Source organism: Anomalospiza imberbis, chromosome 1 (assembly GCF_031753505.1).
Source record: "Anomalospiza imberbis isolate Cuckoo-Finch-1a 21T00152 chromosome 1, ASM3175350v1, whole genome shotgun sequence".
Lineage (NCBI taxonomy): Eukaryota > Metazoa > Chordata > Aves > Passeriformes > Viduidae > Anomalospiza > Anomalospiza imberbis.
In genome coordinates, this window is record NC_089681.1 from 50,320,593 (window position 1) to 50,336,853 (window position 16,261).

General features: G+C 35.9%; 1 long non-coding RNA gene across 1 annotated transcript in view; it reads left to right on the forward strand.

Annotated features, from left to right (window-relative positions):
• Positions 1-14,988, forward strand: part of LOC137474902 (uncharacterized) — a 61,219-nt gene extending 46,231 nt beyond the window's left edge. The window contains exon 3 of the long non-coding RNA XR_010999553.1: positions 12,826-14,988. This is a non-coding gene — a long non-coding RNA (uncharacterized lncRNA). The remainder of the gene's footprint in view (positions 1-12,825) is intronic.
• Positions 14,989-16,261: the final 1,273 nt, after the last annotated feature.

Consider the following 16,261-nt stretch of genomic DNA (forward strand, 5'->3'; position numbering starts at 1 on the left):
AAGTGATGAATGCTTGCATAAGACACAGTACATTCACTTCATTTTCCAAGACTAAATTTAAGTCTCTTGGCTTGTAATATTTTACAAAGTCTGACACTTTCTTTTCAGCAAGTAGGTTAATAATCACACAATAAAGCAATTTTTATTATCAAGATATGATTATATATTGCTTTTCCGTGGAAATTATAAGTATCTATAGCATCACCTCACTGACAGTTATAAAATAACACCGGGCACATACTGATTGATTAATTTCAGATTAAATCGTATTTATCTCATTTAGATTAGATGAAAAGGGAACTGACGTTAGTTCATTTTTCAGAAAATGAAATTCACAACATGAAAAGTATCTACTTTAAAAAGTGTTTTTATTGTTATTTATAGACAGATAAAATATCACAGTGATTAAATTAATGGTTTCAAGGCAGTGATGAGTAAATTGCTGGTTTCATAATACTGCTTAAGTACTAATAAGTTTCTGAGACTTTTGAAGGTCTTCTCTAAAATCTTGCCCAAATTCATTATATGTTAGCATGCAGTGAATCTGATGATTTCTTACTGGACAAGCCATAAATAAACTAAAGAACTTCTGACCTCCTGGGTGTTCTGGCTCTCAGCAGAGGTGAAAAGTTCCTCAGGAAGCCATCAGCAGGAGGAAAAGAATAATTTCAGGAAGTTCAGCCTGGTTACAGAAAAAGAAATCTAAGATCTTGCTTAAAATTACATGATGCCTAAAGCACACATCCCCTTCCTAGGGATGACTGTCATGAGCAATGTGTCAAAGATGTCGTTATGTTTAATCTTGTCATTCAAATATGATAGATGTTTTTCTGATAAATATTTTTCAGCCCGTAAAATCTCATTTTTGCAGGACTCTCCAAACTATTAAATTGATCAGATGTCAGCAAGAAGCCAAAAAAAAAGCTATTTGCAAGACAATTGTTTTCTGAGGTTACAACATTTTAAACTATTTTCATGGACAGTTTTTTATGCTTCTTGAAATGACCACTTGCTGTATCTTTATGTATGCACAGCTCTGTTTTGCTAAATTGTCACTTGCTCTGCCCTCGGATTATGGAAATCAAATGGCACCGCTCCATCTGCTGTAAATTGCTATTTGTAGCTCTTTGGGTGCACCAGTATAATAAGAGCATGCAATTACCTCACTTTGTGCAAATTAAGAGTTGTAATATTATATCTACCTCTAGTAGTTATGATCTATGGAATTGTTTATGTTTGAGTCTTCAGCAGTTTGCCTATGTAAGACAGGACCTGCCTTTCACTGTTTTTGTGTTCAAGTCATGGGTGTTGCCCTTGTTTAATAAGAAGAAAGTGGATGTTCTTATCTAAATAACTTCTAATAGCTTCAGAAGGTTTCACTGCCTCAGTTGCTTAGGAAGCCCTGCTACAAAAACTGCAAAGCAGATGCAACCTCTGAGTGAACCCTACACTTTGTCTGTTCCTACTGAGAGAACAGACTTTAAAAAATAACATGCCCTGTGATGGGGCCTCATCCAGGGAATGGTCATAGAAGAATCTGGAAGTTTTCACTCAGTCATTAAAGAGGTACTTGAAAACTCCCATGAAGGGAAAGGGATATGTTTTGTAGTCAGTGGATAAAACCCACCATTGGATAAAAGCATGAAGAATGCCCTGAAAATCTGTCACATAGAAATTACCTTTTATTATGCACTGTAAGTAGTTGCTGTGTGTAACAGTTATGCAAATGTGTCCAAGAGCAATAGGACAGCCATATGATGTTTCCAAAGGTTTATAGAGGAATTCCAAGCAAGAAAAAGAAAAATAAAATGTCTGTCATCTGCAGATCTAAAATTCATATAAGTGAAAATTTCAGGCTTCAAAAAAAATAATTAGTTACCTGGTACTCAGCTAGGAGATGAAAAAAAAGTACCATTTTAAATTTAGCACTGCTCTATTGATAGCTTAGAATATATGTTTTAGGAATGTTTTCCAAATTCTTATACTTAAGTACCGACCATAGCCTGTGTATAGAAATGCTCAAGAGTCTGATTATTTGCATTTGCAAGTGCAGTTAATACAATTATTAAACCCATTATGTCAATTTGCAATGCATACAGGACTAATGATTTGTATATATTGATAATTCTTCATCCAAAGAGAGGTTTATATGTACATTTTGTATTATGGCTAGAAATCCAATGCAGTTAAACAATTTTAATACCCCCTGTGCAATTAACAGCTTCTCTGATTATTTTGCTCATGTAAAACATTCTTTTGCATGCAATTTTGTAATTTGAGTCAAGATGTATGGTAGAGAATACTGGGAAGATCCTGTTACAAATCACAGTAGCTTTACTGATTTCTTGGCTTTTTTTTAGGAGCGGAAGTATTAGACAAATTTTTCTCCCATGTCTGTTGTACAGAGCTGTATAGCCATGCTGATATCTTTGCCTGAATTTTCTGTGCAGAAGCTTGCTAGTTTATCTCAAGGTTACTAGTGAGGGACTGTACCTTTTTAAAATTATTTCCGTAGGAAGTGAAGAGGGCAGGTTTTACTTCAGCCAGAATAATAAAGATGAATGAGAAAATGTAACTAAAACCCCATGAAAGTTGACACATTTTATTTGAACTTGAAGGGAAATGTAGTGCTGCTTTTGATAGTGCAATCATTTAAGCATATGCTTAACTTAGAAATTAATCAGACCTGAGAATGTGGCAGAGTTTATATACATGTTTAAGTGTCTCACTAAATCAGAAACCTTATCCTTACCACATAGTTTGTCAAGTAATGTGATAAATCTAGCTTTCCTTTGTTCAGAAATCACATAAATCCAAGTTTGGATTTATATAATTGTATTTATTATTAATATACACTTACTAAATTATACAACATTACCCTGTCTAGGTCTGAATTTCCTGCTTTGGATATATATTGTTGCAACACTTGTGACAGCCTTTTAATTACCAGAAAAAATTTATGTTGGAATAATGAAGAGCTGAAGACTAACAATTTTTCACTTTATATATATATATATATATATATACACACATATATCTATGTATATATATATATATATATATATACATTCCTTTGCTTCCCTTTCTTTCTCCTCTGTTGTTGTGCTGCTCATCCTAATCATTGATACATCAAGGTAAGTATTCAGTTTAGAGCCAAGCAGGATGATGCACACTCAGTCTGTAATCAAATCCACACTACCCATTGCTGTTTTATTATTAAATGTTATTTCCACTTTCATTTTCATGTATAATGTAGCTAGAAATGTTAACATATTTTATTGATTTTAATACAAGATGCGAGTTCAGCAAAAGTTTAGAATTCTCTGTACAATAGAGTACTTGGAATTACTGAACTTTGGCAGAAGTTGAGGGACTTGATAAGCTTTCTGCAAAGAAATACTCTCTTCCTTTTTGGTGGAAATAATGAAGCATAGAAGTATCATTTAGCTATCCTGCCAAGTCTTCTTTCTTAGTAGGGAATATGTTCTGCTACCCTTTCAAAATTTATGAATAATTTTTCCTAGACAAGAATTGATAAACCGAGTCCTGTAGTTTAAGTGGCTAATGACATTGATATGGGACTTGAAACAGACCTAGGGCCCTTGGTGATATACTTTTTTTTTTTTTTAACATATTTGTATTTTTGCCAGTATACTTTGCTAATCCTGAGGATTGCAAGCTATGATGAGGAAACATGCCTCAATGACTGAGAATGAACTTGGTAGTGAGGAGACGTGGTCTATCACTTTTCCTGCCATGTTCTTTGGAGCAGAGATTCAGATGGCTAAAAGCAGTCATCTGCTGCCAATTCTGATGTCCTGGCCTCCAGCTGTTGATGCAGAGGAGCACACGTTTCCTGTGGCTTCTGTGTCATCATTGGCTCCCTAGTGGACTTGTTTTGGACATAGTAGTGTTGCTACAAACATGCATGAGACATCCCAGATCTCTCTCTCACTGTGACTTGAGCAATTAATAGAAGTCATACAGGGAGGTCATTGTTCAGTGAACTTGCAAAAACCAAAAGCTGTCTGACTCCATAGTACTGCTAAGAAATGCTTGAACAATATTAAATACATCTTTGGACACCCTAAATACCCAAGTATCCCTTTAAAAATGGGACTTGTTCTGCATGTAGGTATTTATAAGATGCAAGGAGACAGGGGCAGAAGCATGGACCCGGGCTAGTATCTCTGCAAGGTGGTCTTGAACACCAGCTTAGACTGGTGGGCACTGGTATGTCCCCAGAGTCACAATGCAGTGGGTGCATGGTTTTGACACAGATTACTGGTTGGTGGAGAGTCCTTCTCTTGCAAGATGTTGTGAGAGTAAGACTCTCTAGGAAATAGAGGACACGAAAAACGTTTTCAAAATAGATTTTCAAAATTCTTACTTTTTTCTATGTCTCAATTGAAGCAGTTCCAGTAAGGCCCTCAGTTACTTTAGAAATTGTGACTGGAAAGAATATATTTTCTTCAACATGCAGAGGAGAGAGAGATTCCTGGTCTATGCTCGTTTATCTGTGTCATTGCAAGAAGCAGCTGAGGAATTATTTTCAAATGTTTTGTAATATTTAAAGTAACTTGTATTGAAAAATATGGTGTTTTTCTTCCTTCATATAAAGAGCAATATGTTTTGCCTTTGTGACTTTTATCGTGGTTGCCCTAGTTTTCTGTTATAGAAGTGAAAGGAATGATTCATATTCTCTCCCTTTAATTTAAGCAACATGATATTTGGCCTTAATTATCCTCTTAAATATGTTAAAAAAGAATGTGTTTAGAGTTTGATAAAAATTTTATCATATTATGATAAATTTTTATCATATTATGATAGGCTGAAGCAGCAAAACAAAGCCAGAATTACGTAGAGCATGACCTTTCCTTGTATGATGTCTCCTTGTATAAAAATAAGTCTCATCAGACTGTGATTTAGATGCCAAGCCAAAGGATGGTAACTGTAATTAGAGGCTTAAAATGGCAAGATGAAATATCATTATGTTACATCTAAAAGGAAGCCTTAAATAAAATCAGGAAAATGTTTGATTTTTTCCCCATTTTATTTATATAGTACCCAACCAACTTACTTCTTGTTATTTGTCAGTTCTGCAGCATCTTATATTATGGAAATATCCTCATTAGTAGTATTCTGAGTAGAATAATTGGGGTATTATGAATTTTTATTATCTTCTTTAGAACCAGGGAAATTATTGTTGTGCATTTGAAATATACAGGGAAAACATACACACACACACACACAAAAAGCACTATAAGGCTTATTTATATGATAGGTTTGAAAATCTGGGAGAAATGCATCATCTTTTTTGCTACAAGAAAGATTTCGAAAGAAAGTAGAGCAGAGAATACAGTTTCATTAATCCTTGTTGGTACAGATTGTTTTAATTTCATACCATTTCTATGTCATTGAACACTTTATTATTCATTGGTATCTTGCTTATTTTTTTGGTAGCGCTCAATTATTGTGTGGTTTGCAATGAAACTGGTGACACAGCTTTAACAATTCAAGATTAATAAAGTCAAATGTATGAGTAGTAGTATTCTAACAATATGGATAGTCATTTCAGGAATAAGTTTAGGCATTTGCCTTGGAGTAAAGCATGACTAATATCCATAAGCTAGCAGTGGAAAAACATAGAGGTAAAAATAATTTTGACCATGACTGGACAGAACAAAAATCCTGTAATCTCAGTATCAGCCCTCTGAAACCATACTGCAAACACAGTTTAAGATACAAAAAGTTCCCTAACAAGTACAGTGTTATGGGAATAAATGGTGAAATACAAAGAAAGTGTCCCTGGGTCTGACAGAGCCAGGACAGACATGCCACTGGCCAAGCCCATTAGTGATGGTGGCAGCACCTCTAAGACAACAGATTTCTCTTTTAGGAGGGGAAAAAAACTGTGTGACAGAAAGAGAAGAGTGGGAATATGCAAAAGAAACAACTCTGCAGTCTTCTAAAAAACTAAAAACTTTCCAAAGCAGAGATACAAAATCGCTTTCCACCTCCCAAAGAGAGGGAGGTGTATTTTCAAACAATGCACTGAGACTTAACTGAGCAATTCTTGCTGACTTTAAAGAGACATCACATGGCTACATTTCTGAGCACAACTTTGAAAATCTGGCCCATAATGTGATGTAGTAATTATTGGAAACTTCTAATAAGGAATCTAATTTTTTTATTTTTCCCTCACATAAAACATTGAGACTGTTTAGATACCTATTCATCTTATACTTTTCACATGAAAATGTTGAAAGTGATTTCTCTTTGTAAACAGGCCCACCCACCAAATGACATACACAATTTTACTAATTTCTAATTGTACTCTGTTCATTCATTTCAGTTGCCCTGGAATCTCCATTTCCTTCTTCTCAGCCTCCTGAACAAAACACATCTACAGAGAAGATGGGAAGAAGAGCATTCTTCCCAGCATGGTGTATCCATAGTTCCATAGATCTTTAACCTGATTTCTCCCCTTGCCTCCTTCCTAACCACATAATTGGCATATAAATGTCAGGGCTAAATGATACACTTAGTGATTTCTCCCTTTCTTGATTCTTCCTTCTCTTTCCCATCCTTTGTCTTCCAACATTGTTTTAAAATTAAGTATTTTCCTTGTTGATTGTTATCTGGAATATCAGGAACGTAAAATAGAATTTTACATTATATACAATATTGTCTCACCTGCAGATTGGCTATAAATGGAAGGAGTCTTTAAAAGAGAAACTCAGTCGGGAGACTGAGACTAAAAAGGACTCATTAACTCTGCTTCCTTTTAAGAAATACACAATAAGTTTAGAAGCAATCAAATACTGCCAAGGGAAGGTCTCCCATTATTTTAATCTGTTGAAAAATAATTTTCTTATGCAAAATTATTCTGCTTCTTTTTTTGAGACTGTCATTCTCATGATTATAATTCCCCAAGTCAATGTCTGTTATTTATAGCTATACTTTACTCCTGCTGAAAAGGCAGAAGCTTAGATATCTATTCAGTGTTTTCTGGAGACAGAAAGTGAACTGAAAGAACAAAATCAGGAGTTTTAATAAGGGTATTTATTTAAAGTAAAAATAATTTTCTGTAAATGCTTGATATAATTTCCCAGTATGTAAGCAAGGTATTCTGGTCAAGAGTAAAGACAACAGAATTTTGTGAGTGTAATTTCTATTTTAATTTTAATGAGTATAAATATATAAATTTTCAGGATATTTTTATTGAGACTTTGTAGGGCTAGACTTTTAATTTCATTGTTGGACAGCCAGGGTATGGCAGACAGGCATGTGTAATGCAACCCAGCTAGACTTGTTGAGCAAATGAAGTTCTGGTGTAACTCAACATCCTGCTATTTGGAAACCAAAAATCATGCCCAATCCAGCTGTACCTCATATCCGCCCTCCTTATTCTTCCACCTTTCTTCTTGCTTTTCTCTTTCTTTTGGCACCAGAGGTGGAGTGACAGATAATCACAAGATGAAGCTGCATGGCATCTGCCAGTATTTCACACCATAAACCTCTTCCTGTTGGCCACCTGCCCCAGAATATATTCTCATTCATGTGGCTAAGGGCTTCTGCAAAATGCTAGCTGTTGAATCCAGACTATATTGAGTATCTGATACTACATTCTGCTCTTCTGCCAGTTGTTATGGCTTTGATAAAAGGTAATTAAAAAAAAAAATTAAAAAGTAAACAACCAAACCCAGACAGAAAAAATTGAAGATAAAAAAGATAAAAGAAAATGGACAAATAATAAATCAGTCATTAAGTAATTTTCATCAGACAAAATAAATTTCTTTTAAGTTTTTATATAATTTCAATAATTCAAAGCTAAAGACCAAATTCATTTTAGGCAAATGTGACAGGAATCTTTATCCTTTTGCAGCAAATCTTTATCCTTTTGCAGCAAAGAAGAAAAATGGCCTTCTGCGTTATGTTGACCCAAATTCTAGTTTGGATCTGACATGTGCACAGTGCTAAATTTCCTAATGTAGCTGAAATCTAAATACTTAAGTCCCCTTTCTGGTTGCAGACATTGGAATCAACCCAATATGGCTGGCAACTTTTGCTTTTTAGTTTGTGCTCCCGATATTTCTTATTGTACCTGTGCATTGCGCTTGCATGGCAAGGTTTTAGTTCAGGGGGAGCTACAGAGGTGGTTTCCATAAGAGGTTGCTGGAAGCTTTCCCTGTGTCTGACAGAGCCAGGACAGACCTGCCACTGGCCAAGCCCATTAGTGATGGTGGCAGCACCTCTAAAACACCAGATTGCTCTGTTAGACGGGGGAAAAAACTGTGTGACAGAGAGAAAAGAGTGGAAATATGCAAAAGAAACAACTCTGCAAACACAAAGGTCAGTGAAGAAGTAGGTGGAGGTGGTGGTCCAGGAGCTGGAGCAGAGATTCCCCTGCAGCTTGTGGTGCAAATCATGGTGAGGCTGCTGTGTCCCTGCAGCCCATGGAGATCCAGAGAGGAGCATAAATCTGCCCGTAGCCTGTGAAGGACCCCATGCTGCCATATTTGGATGCCCAAAAGAAGTCTGTGACGCTTTAGTAAGCAGGTAGTGGAGCAAGGTCCTGGCAGGACCCGTGGCCTGTGGATCAAAAAACCCACATAGGAGCAGGTTTGCTGACAGGTCTTGTGACCCCGTTGAGGATCCATGGTGGAGCAGTCTGTTCCTGAAGGACTGTGTCCTTTGGGAACAATGCAGTCTGGAGCAGTTCATGAAGAGCTGTAGCCCATGGGAAGGACCCAGAGAAACTCATGGAAGACTGTTCCTTGCAGGAGGGACCCCATGCTGAGCAAGGGAAGAGTGTGAATCCTCTCCCTTGAGGAGGAAGGAGTGGCAGAGAAAACATGGGATGAACTGACCACAGCCCCTAATCCCAGACTGCTGGGATGGAGGTGGGGAGTTAGGGTATTAGTGAGTGAAGTTAAATCCAGGAAGAAGGGTAAAGCAGACTCAGTACAGGAAATATCAATGTCCAGTATGTGCTTAAGAACATTAAATGAAACATATAAATATTAAGCAAATTAAAGCCATGGCTGTGGAAAAGCTCTGGCACTGAGCTGTTTTCAGTTAAGACTGAATTACAGACTCTAATGCAATTCTCTGCCATTGCTCCCTCCATTTCTATATATTTAATCTCTTTGGTGGCAGTGTTTGGTGGCTGATTCCTACCCAAAGGCAATTAAAAATAAAAAAAATGAGAAAAAATCTTGAATAGTACTTTTATTTTTTGTGAATATAAAGAGATAGCTAAACTCAATTTTTTCCCATTATAAGAAGAAAAGAAATAGTGTCTCTTTTCTGAGTAGCTTTACAGACAAAACCACTGCATACTGTAAGATTCAATCCAAAACAGGAAGTGTAAAAGTCCTTCCAATTGCTTTTCCTAAATGAAATTAATTCTAATCTGTCCCAGTCATGATACTCCTTTTACCTATATGTTAGTGCAGTCAGAACAGATCCAGCACCAGAAGGTTCACAAGACTGAGGTTCCTTTCTCAATCTTAGGCTATTCTAGGATTAAATCACACTGTCTTTATAGAGCTAAGACCTTGTTCTCAGAAATAATTCTTAAGCTGTCCTATAAGTCTGCTACATGTGATTAAGGCTTATTGAAACAAATGAGGATTGAGCATTTTTTCTCACAATTGTTATTGACGCTTTAATCCCTTTTTACTTAATACTCATACCACCATTTTCAGTTCTTCCAGTTTTGTGAGATATTCTGAATCTTGAATGGTTTCTTCAAGAGGCCACAGGATATTTTGAAAAGATGCTGGGTTTGCTGCATTTAATGGCAAATCACTAATTACTTTCAAAGAAACTAGAATTAAAAATCATAGATATTTGTTGACACAGAACTTTATTGCACCTAGCAGACCTTGTAGCCTCCATGAAAACTCTTCAGATTGGTGCACTTGGTTCACCTTCTCTGAAAGAAGAATATATCCTTCCGCTGAGTTCATTGAGCTCAGAAATAAATATGCCATGCAGCTTTAACCCACTAGTATTCATTTTATTGACAGTAAAACTTGAGGTATGCCGTATCTGTCTTTACCTCCTTCTCAAAATGAATTCCAAGTTCTCAGCCTAGAAATTCTTGTTGTTGTTTTGGTGAGAGGGGTTGTGTGATTTACCTTTATTAATTATCTGTTTCAAGACCACAGTCTGATTTGTATTTTCCTACTTCCTTCTCAAAACTGTTTTGTGAAATCTCATCAAATACATTGCTGAAGTCAGGTATACTTTAGTACATTTGTATTATATCCAAAACTCTTGGGTTTATATCTCTGAAGGAGATTAATTTGAACTGACAAATTTGTTAGGTTTGACAAGTGCTAATGTACTTAAACTACCTATCTGCTTTACTGATAAATTAATCCTGGTTTTAAAACCAAGAGTTTCAGTTTCAAATTTGCTAAGTTTCTTTTTTTTTTTTCTTATGGGTAAAAATAGATTCAATGCATTCACTTTAAACTTGAAACTATGACATGCAGATTTCAAACCAGCCTTCATAAGTCATATGTACCAACTAAAGTACATTTAATTATATGCTCTTGTTTCTAAAGGCTATTACTATCAATGACTTCTCATTGACAGGAAGAAATCAACAATTTATTTTTAAATAACCACATCCTAAATTACTTTGCAGTTCATAGATCTGCTTCCCATGTTAGCTTCCAGAACTGGGTTTTACAGGGAAAACCACAGCAGACCAGTACTAGGCTTTGTTTGAGGAAGAACTGCTCTCCTCTGCTTAGATACAGTGTTTCCCTGTGAGCTCACCCACGTACATCAGGCCTAATTTGGTCTGCTTTATGCAAGCAAGAAAAAAAAAAAAAAAGGAAAAGAAGGGGAAAAAAAAGGTATTTGGATGACTGCATACAGTCCTAGCTATCCAGAAGGCAAATCAGCTGGAGACAGAGAGCAGTAACAGAGTGCCAGCTTCTGAGCCCAACCCAGTCTGACAACAAATCCCCGCGGGACTGAGGGAGTCTGTCACTGGTAATGACATGGAGCTATTGGCAGCAGAGGTAGCTTTAAGGTGCCTTCTACCTCCCTAGTAACAGCAGCTCTGTTGCTGAAAGTACTGAGAATCTTGCACATTAGCTATTATGCAAAATTAAAAGTGTAAGTCAGCAACTTCAGCAGTCAACTCCTTGCATTTAGGAGATTCATACAGTTCCCCATGCACGAGTTCTGTGGGTTTTTACAAATGTTGTTAGGACTGATGAAAATTTTGGTTTCTGATTATGATTATGATGTGTCATAGCAATTAAATGCAAAATAAGGATGCATAAATTGTATGCTACAATAAACCTGTCGCTAAGATAGACATCGCGTGTCAGTACAGAGATTTGGAGACAGACAAATCAGTTGTCAAACATGTTAATTGCAAAGTTTTCTGAAAATGACTACCTCCATCACCAAAAATAGGAGAATGTAGCCTGTAACTAAATAAATAGCATATTTATGTGTTTCTAGATAAGACATTTTAATTCATTTTGGGATCAGCACAGAAAAAACATGAGCTCTGTCTTACTGCTTATGTCTAACTCCCTAGAAGATCATAAGAACAGAAGCTATTTTTATTATTTTCTAAATCAATAGATGCTTCTTCCTCAAATAGGCTGAATTAGGCTTGTTTAGTTTATAAAAAATAAATTTATTAGACATAACTAGGTATCTAAATTGCAGAGAAAACAACAAACACTGATTTTGGCAACTTCAAAATCCAGCATATAAAAATTCTTACTGTAGTTCTACAAAATAGCTCCCATCAGTCTTTGTTGATTGACTAGACCATGATCCCAAGACCACCAAACTCAGAAGGACAACTTGCCATGATCTCGGAGTGTAGTGCAAGCCACTGGGGTGATCCCACTCCCACTTGCACTAACTTCAAGGTCTAAATTAAGTCTTGTTCATGAGTACCAGGTGCGCTGGACTTGATTAGAAACACAGGCTGTAAGGATCAACATTACTTTAAACACTGCCATGAATAAGTGGCTTCTCCAGCTAAGAAAGCTCATGGAAATTGTGTGCTGCAGAAAAGACAACAAAGAAAAAGTAAACACAACTAGAGTGAGAGAGGATAGCAATTGCTTATATTAAGGGTGACAGAGCAGAAGCTGGATGTTACTAATGTTTTAAATTAATTTCTTCCTGCCTCAACCTAAGACACAAGATTTCAACCTCAGCTCACCTAAACCAAGGGAAGGTGAGACAAAGGAGAAAATGGGAACCAAAATATCAGAAAAAATATGAAATACCAAAAAAAATTATTAGATACAGATAAATATGTAAATACTGTAGTTGACTAGTGAAAACACACAAGCATGTTAACCAACAGCAGTACATAGATTTCTTTAATGATTTTATGGAAAAAAATATTTTATTATTCTGTAAATCTCTCAATAAAAAAAAATCTTAGACTGTGAAAAAACAATTGCTAAAATATTATTAGATGTTCTGTTTAGTGAGAAGATCTGAAGTGATTCATCTTCCTTCTTTTGCCTGCTCTCCACTCAGCAGTCTTCCTTCTTCAACCTGCTGGGTGAAAACCTGTGAAAGCTCAGGTCCTCCTTCTCCTAAACCTCCTTTCCAACAGTCTGTACCATAGGAATCCCATTCTTTTGATGGCACTTTTCTAATAACCTTCCTAAAAAAAATTGACAAGTACTGTACTAGAATAAGGGTGATCACCTGACTCAGTTCCTGCAAAACCATACTGAAAATACAAGGGGACTTTCCACATGCAATTGTATAACAGCACATACAAGTGGCTCATTTTCCCTCTATTCCTCTCTGCAGAACATCCAAGGAAGCAGGAGATAAACCCTTCCCTGCAGTTGCATGGTAACTGGCTGCAGCTGTGCAATGACATGAAAGCCTCCAACACCTCAATTTTGCTAAGATCCGAGATACTGCTGTGGACCTGAAGATAATACAGCTGTTTGAAAAGGGTGAATCAGCTTCCCAGTGTGAATGCTTACCGTTTAATGAAAGCTTACACATCTCTAAGCATGCTTAACTCCAGGACTGTATCCAGTGATGAAAAAGTAAGCTTCCCATGTAATTACTGCTTTGCAGTGTAATGTATCCTGCCTTCTGTTGCCTGTCTAAAGCAGACTATGCTTTCTGCAAAATATAATTTCAACTGCTGTTATGATTTTTTGGCATAATCACAGGACTTTCTGTGAATAATATGACATTGGTAATGTTATTTATGCAAGTTGCCCATCTAAACTCAAAATACCCTGGCACCCATTCCTATACCAAAGCTCCCAGTCAATATGTGAGCAGGCTGAGTGCCATCTGAAAACATAGACATGAATGTAGGCAGCCAACACATCCTTTTTTTATGATCATATGGGTGCTTGGGGCAGGAGTGCCAGCAGACAGTCTTGCAGTGTGCTGCTTAGAAACACATCCATTCTCTTTTGAATTTAAACTTTTTTTTTTCCATTTTAAGTTATATGTGACTATTCTTAAGTCTCTTTTAAAATATCAATGCGCTGAAAAGCACATCTTATTTGCTGTTATAATGCACATATTATTCCTAGAAGAAAATATTTTCCAACAGAGAAGTTATGATAGTAAACACTTTTGTTTCTTGGCCAACATTTTCAAATGTAAAAAGTTTCAAGCAGTTTTTAAAGAGTCCTGAAGAAAATGTCAGTGGGTCCTGTTATGTGTGATAAGACACAGGAAATACTGTATTCATTCTGACTTGGCATCATATCACATCAGGGACACATGCAAGCCCTGTTACAGAGATGTGGAATCTCTTACTCTGTGCAGGCTAAACCTATTTCTGGCCTCTTCTGAGCTGGAGATTATTAGAAAGGATTAGGTCTTGACACAGTAGTCTGACCTCCTTCTTGTAGGGTATTACAGTAACTCTTTGTACCAAAGTAAAATTCTTAATTGCTCTTTGATTCTATTTCATCTCTAGGACAAAATGACTTTGTGTGTAATGAGTTCCTTGGTTTGGTTGCACCTCTGATGGGTGATAAACTATTTTCCCTTGGTTTTAAGTTTTGAATATTCTATTTTTCGTGCATTAGGAAACAAAGACTTATCTGATTTAAAATATTCTGAAAGTTGTTTCAGTTCTACCCAGTTATTCTTCTCTGAATCCTATTTGCTTCTTTATTATGCATACTTCATACATTATTCCAGACAAGAATAACAGAAAACCTACATTCAATATAATTATATTCTTTATACTATTGATAGTTCTGTTCATTATACATGCTTAGCATAACAGTTGATTTGTACCTGGAATTGCACAGTGAATAGAGGTCTCCATTTTATTGACTACAATGACATACAATATCATTGATATTAATGTAAAATCCTTTAAATTGCATTAATGTTTAATTCCTCTCTTCCCTCAGACACTTAACATTACACGTATATACTGGTACTAAAATGCATTTTGTCATTACTGCAACATGTTTGGGTTTTTCTCTGTTACCCAATGACTGCCATCCCTAGCAATATGGAACACCTTGGAAGTCAAAAGAAACTGTGGTATCTGAGTCTCTTTTACACAGGGGGACATGATTTACCTATAGGAAAATGTTCAAAGTGTCAGAGAACATAGAGGAGAGGTGCAATATTTCTTCTCAAAACAATGTTAATCCAATCTATCATCTCACAGAGGCATTCTGCTATACTGGTTTTTGTTCCTGTATCAGCCAGGTACAGGTATAACAATTTCTTTTCTCATACACTTGAATGAATAGGAGGAATTATGAAAATACAGAAAAAAACACATTTGCTATCTTTTAGTGCTTTGGAGCAGCAACTTTGATTAGATACTTCAAATTTTGGATAAAAAAGAAGCCATTTCTGTTCATCTGTTTCAGAGCTCTGAATATATTAACTCCAGAATGGGTAGTTTATTGCTGCTGCTGAGATATGTGTAAAAATTATTCTTCTGACACTTGTTCTTGTTTCTCATTATTTTTCTTTAAAAAATAATTAAAAAGGAAATATGCCTGATTGCTGCTTGATTGAATATTCTATTGGGCCAAGTCTCTTCTTTTACCAGCTTTCTATTTCTGTTATATCACAGAGTATGAAACAGTCAATTGAATGCTATTTAGAGATTTTGAAATTAAGATCTAAAATACTTACATTTGGAAAAAAAAAATCTAAGTTTAAGAAATACACAACCTACCTATAAATATCCTGAGTACTGGGATTCACCTTTCTCACAATACAAAAACCAGTAATAATATACACGTGTTTGTGAAAGTTTAAGGGACTAAGGTCTAATATTGTCATTCAGCTTTGATAATGTTGGTCTCAAGAGAAGAAGATATAGCCTCATTAACCCAACTCATGATTATCTGTAATATTTATACAAATTAAATAAATTATAAAAGGTTACCATAATTTGCTAGATATGATTTGGTCACTTTTGCTCCTAGAGCATGGGCACATGAGTAAACCACACAGATTAGAGCTGACTGTACATGAAATCTGTCAGCCTCGTGTACTCTTAAATTTACAGTCTTTTGCAGGATGTTAAATGTTATTTTAAAAGCTTTTCTTTAACCTGTTCTTCTGTCAATGGTTTACAATTGAAGAAAAGTAACTCTGTTGTTATAAGGTTAATTCTGCTTATTTTTATGCAGATGTCAATGTAGAAAAAATGCCTGTGAAATTCTTAAGAACGAAATTATAATTATTTTTAATACAAAATATTTTCATTCTTATTGATCATTTTTTGTTAACACTAACAGGAACTAATATATCTAATTAAATAATTCTGTTTTGAAAGCACAGACTCTCAGCTTTTGATTTCTAGTAAAGTTTTTGATGAACACAAAATCCTTTCCTGGAATTTTCCAGCTATTTGTGGACCAAAAGCCCCAAGAATGTTTTGGGAAACCCAGGGGGGCACAGGGAGTATGAAAGGATATAGAATCTTTGTGTTAAATTCTGCAGTGAAACTAAAATTTTAAATGATCTTCACTTCTAACCATGCTGGAGAGGGAGAAGGTAGGTGGGACAGTCAAAGTTACTTTTCTACTGTTTGGGGTGTCTGAGCTGTCACTCAGGCTGATATCCCTACATCCTTAATTCACTAAGCAAGATGCCATGCTGGAATAAAACCTGCATGCCGGAGTAAAACCAGTTTCTCCTGCCTGTAGCAGCAGTCCCACCTTTGCTGCAAGTACCCCGCCTTGTTTTTTCATAAAGCATTTTGACTGACAGCATTGCAAACCAGCTC